The 5034-nt window shown below is 44.0% G+C and overlaps 1 pseudogene; it reads left to right on the forward strand.

Annotated features, from left to right (window-relative positions):
* Positions 1–223: 223 nt before the first annotated feature.
* On the forward strand, positions 224–1841 carry LOC147095838 (syncytin-2-like; annotated as a pseudogene).
* Positions 1842–5034: the final 3193 nt, after the last annotated feature.

The following is a 5034-nucleotide window of genomic DNA, read 5'->3' on the forward strand; positions in this document are numbered from 1 at the left end:
TGTGTTTCACGGGTAAGGGATGGGGATGTGTATATGCCCTTGTCCCCCAGGACAATACCTGCATACAACAACAATGTGCCCGACACCACTGCCAGGCACACAGGGGCCAGCTGACCTGTACATGCGATGAACAAAGGTGCTTTAATGTCACAGCAGGAAGACAATTCATTTGTGGTCAGTGTAATGGGACCCATGTATCATCCAGTAAATGGACCTTCCCATTTGATACATTCCAGCTGTCCGGGTCTGGGGGAAACTCAAATGACCCCCTTAACTATTATTATACACAGTTTGCGAAGGTTGATAACCGGGAGGTCAAATGTTACCGAGCAAAGAACGGATTTACGTTCCTCCTCAATGGAACATACACAACAGTGACGCCAAAACTCCCCTCTCTCTTCGCAGTAGGAGTAATCACCCCCATAGCTGTTCCCTGCCCCACCAATACACCATCCAGACGGAAACTCCGGGCAGTCTCCGAGGAGTTCTGTGCAGATTGGCGGGATCCGACCACACTGGGTAGCTCAGTAGGGTGGGGTATTCTATCGGCCATATCATTGGGAGGGGGCACAGGAGTGATAGCAGCCAAGAATAGGAATTATCTAATGTGCGGAATCACCCTCCTGGGCAATAGCACCATTAAAGCATTAACCGCCATAAATAAAGAAATGGCAACCCTACGTCTTTTTAGCATGCAAAACCGATATGCTTTGGACTACCTCTTGGCACAAGAGGGAGGTGTGTGTATGATTATAGGAGACAAATGCATCACAAACGTCAATAGTGAGAAACAAAATATCCAAGACGCTATAGACAAGATTAAAAATCAACTGGCTGATTTCATTGAAGCCGGAGGGGGTGAAGGGTGGTTTGCATGGCTGAAAACATTGGGACAGAAATTACTGTATGGTTTGATTGTTATAAGTGGCGTAATTTTGGGAATTATTATTTTTGTAACTATTATCAAATGTTGTACAAGTCGTGCAGGAGCTACTATACTCCCTCGCCTCTCCCGAATTAGGGTAGAAGTAGACGCAGCAGAGGAGGGGAAACCCCCAGAGGAAGCCTGTTCGGTCCTACACAGTTATCTGTAAACTCGAAATTAAAACCCTTTTGGTTGTGTTCATGGCCAGAACACAAACAAAACGGAGCCACGGGGTATGGTCTTGATAAAGTGCACTATCAGGAGGATACCTTGTATATAATGATTCTTGGAGATTGTACAAAGAATCAAAGGGGGGAATGTGGAAATGTGAATAAAATGGATGATGAATTGGCTTACAAAAATGGCTTCGCACAAGGAAAGTCTAGATTAGATTAAAGAGCAGCCCCAGCTTTGCAAAGTGCAAAGCTAGCAGAAAAGAGAGACACCTGCCCCAGCCTGCGGCCAAGTGTTAACGAGCAATAAAGGTCACTGAAAGGGCTTAACTGCTAGCTAGAAGATGATTGACTAGCTATTGTGCGGTGCCCAATCACGATCCGGTACTTCAGGAAGGCATATGCAGCAGTGAAACAAGTCAGGACTTGCCCGCCAGACTGAAGACCAGATCATGGCCAAACTGAAAGGGCTTAAGTGATCCCCATTGGAGAATGCTTGTTGCCAGGGAAGTGATGTAATGACCCTTGTCCCACTGTATAAAAGGGGCTTCCCTACTGGTATTCGCTCTTAGCCAGAAGACCTCATCAAGAGAGTCAGACATCTCCCGGGGACGTAAATGCTGGCAACACGTGCCTAACCCGGTGTGACTCTCGGGACACGAATGTACTGTAAAAGACCTCAATATACTGTGTGACCACTGCGAACAGTTGGAAGTAATAAAATGTTGTTTTAACTCTCCGAACCCTCGAGCCTGAAATCATTCTTCGTACTACGGAACTCAAGACGAGGACCAGGAAAACCCGGTTCTAACAGGCTTAAACCCGCAACCTTCTGTCTCAGATGCAAGAGTGTTACCACTGAGCCACAGCTGACATGAGTTTAAGTTTGCTGTAGATTAATAGCTAGGGCAGGGTTTGTCTGGCTTTTAGATGCTTTAAGTTGATTGAAAGGTGTCGGCCTTAACTGAACTGCTGGAAATGCTTTCTGTTCTTTATCCTCAGACTGTTTTAAGATGGTAATTCTGTGAGGAGGCTACATTATTGAGGTGTAAATAGCACCTGTTCTGTGCAAATCATATTCAATTATCCTTGGAACCAATATGGGCAGTAAGGGAGATCAGCAAACACGATATTGTCTGTAAGACATTAGACTAGGTGGAATATTAATGGGTAGGGGAGTGAGGGGAATGTGGGATAGACTAGGTGGGACATTAAAGGGAGCGAGCAGGAGAGTGCATTTAGACACGAGTGCGGTGGAAGCAGATTCAATAGTCACTTTCAAAAGGGAATTGGATATAAACTTAAATAGGAAAAATATGCAGGTTCAGGTGGAACGAGCAGGGGAGTGGGACTAATTGGATAGTTCTTTAAAGAGCTGGCACAGGCACGATGGTCCGAATGGCCTCCTTCTGTGCAGTGTCATTCTGTGTGAAGAAAAGCACTGCTACAGATTGGATGGGCTGAATGGCCTGTTTCTGTGTGGAACATTCTATGATTCTATGACATTGTGTTGCTTGTTCTGTGACCAGGAGAAAGGACTCCAGCAATTGATCCAGTTCATCTAACATACTAAGGAGCCTCTTCACTGAAAGCACTTATAGTGACTGGCTGTTTTAACAATTAGCATTATATGAAAAAGAACCTCATTTTGTTTGTCTATGTTTTATAACTCACAGCATTGTATTAAAAAAATACTTTCATGCTTTCAGTAATGATGTATAGGAAATATTTACAAGTGTTTCTATTTCTGAAGGATATCTGCAGAATTGTTTCAGATAACTGAGAAAACAACTTGAGTACATGTTAACCTCAAGCAAGCAGATTTCCTGTCCTCCACACAAATCAGACCGTAACCAAAGCAACCGAGTCAAAAATACAGAAGGGACTGTTATTTATAAGCTAGGTAGAGGTTAGTCTAAGTGAATCAACTGATTGGCAACCTATCTGTCAGCTTAAACATCCACTCCCTCCACCACCAGCTACAGGATGCACTCCTGCAACTCAACAAGGCTTCTTCGGCAGAACCTCCCAAACCCACGACCTCCACTACTTAGAAGGACAAGGTCAGCAAGCAAATGGGAACACCGCCACCTCCAAGTTCCCCTCCAAGTCACACCCCATCCGGTCTTGGAAATATATCGCCGTGCCTTCATTGTTTCCAAAATATTGCAACTCCCTCCCTAACAGCACTGTGGGAGTACCTCCTCCACATGGACGGCAGAGGTACAAGAAGAAGGCTCGCCACCACCTTCTCAAGGCCAGCAAGGGATGGGCAATAAAGGCCAGCCTTGCCAGCGACGTACATATCATGAAAATGAATATAAAACATTATTGGTACTCCTAAAAGTCAGAATCATGCCCCTCTTTCATCATAAGTCAACTAGTTTGATGCCACCAATGCCCACTCTATCTTTCGCTTGTCAAAATAACTTATGACCCTGAATTTCCAATCGGAGGCTACCGATCAGAAAAAATTCTATGAACCTACTGGTTCCATAGATACCGAGGCTTCCGCTCCTGGGCCTCTCCTCTTCGAAATGCACAGAGGCCCACGTATCCCAGGGGCGCAGGCGGTTTGCAAGCACCCCTGGGATCACATGGGCCAGCCCAACCAATGGAAGAAGGAAATCCCCATTCACACTTTTGACAGTTCCATACGCACGGAACTGTCAAAAGTATGAATGGGGATGACTGCAAAAACGCACCAACACACTGAAATAAATAAAGAAAACCATTACAGATAAAAATGTAATTAAAATGCCATTGAACAAAAATTTAATTTATTGAACTTTTTAAAATATTTTAACGGGGCTTAATATAACCTTACCTTATTGGGCAGGGTTTTTAATTTATAAGTGAGTGATAAAATCTTATTTTTCTATTTTTCTAAACTGGTTTTACCAGGCGTAAGAATTCTATGGCTTTTCAGCAGGCAGAGGTTGAGCAAATAGCATAACTCCCCACCCACAGAGGCACTTTTCCTTTGCATGCGGATGATCTGTCAAGAGGATTCTTGACACATCGCAAGTTCTGGGTTTCAGCGCATGCGATTCATATGCCTAAAGCCGGAACTTGCGCAGCCCCTATGGGCGTACGCACCTCGTACACACCCGTAGGGGTCGAAAATTCAGGGCCTATGTTTGTGTGCATCAACAAAAGTATCTTGAGGCCCTCCTGGTAATAGCATGATTAAAGGAATACAGCAAGGCTGAATAGTTAGTCCGATGGAGAAAGAAAGTTAAAGGTTCTTTAACACCGTCTCTGCAAATATATAATACGTTGGAACATGGTGTACATTAAAAGGAGAAAAAAGAACTTGCATTTATATAGCACCTTTCACGACCACCAGATGTCCCAAAGCACTTTACAGCCAATGAAGTACTTTTGAAGTGTAGACGCTGTTGTAATGTTGGAAACACGGCAGGCAATTTGCACACAGCAAGCTCCCACAAACAGCAATGTGATAATGACCAGATAATATGATTTCTTTTTGATATTGGTTGAGGGGTAAATGTTGGCCAGGACGCCAGGGAGAACTTCTCTGCTCTTCTTTGAAATGGTGCCATGGGATCTTTCATGTTTGCCTGAGAGATGTAAGAATATATTCTTATGAGGGTATTTAGAGGGATTAGACATTGCAGGAGTTAAATTTTTGCCAGAACTATTGTTCTGAAAAATCCACTGCTTTTGGACTCTCAGCACAATACATGATCGCAATTCTCCTGGTTATTCCCTTCCCTATGATTGGATGTATTTTTCCGCAATGCCGTTTTTTGTATTATATCCGAGGGGGTTTGGGTGTCTCTCCATGTGGAAGGGCCCAGGAGGACACCAGACAGGAGATAATAGTTAATGGACCACGAATTACACTACCCAAGGATCAATGGAGTAGTGTAATTCTCAGTTGTTCCTTGTAACTGCTGCTCAAATACTGCA

Source organism: Somniosus microcephalus, unplaced genomic scaffold (assembly GCF_052327205.1).
Source record: "Somniosus microcephalus isolate GS21.2 unplaced genomic scaffold, FLI_Smic_1.0 unresolved_chr1, whole genome shotgun sequence".
NCBI classification, from domain to species: Eukaryota; Metazoa; Chordata; class Chondrichthyes; order Squaliformes; family Somniosidae; genus Somniosus; species Somniosus microcephalus.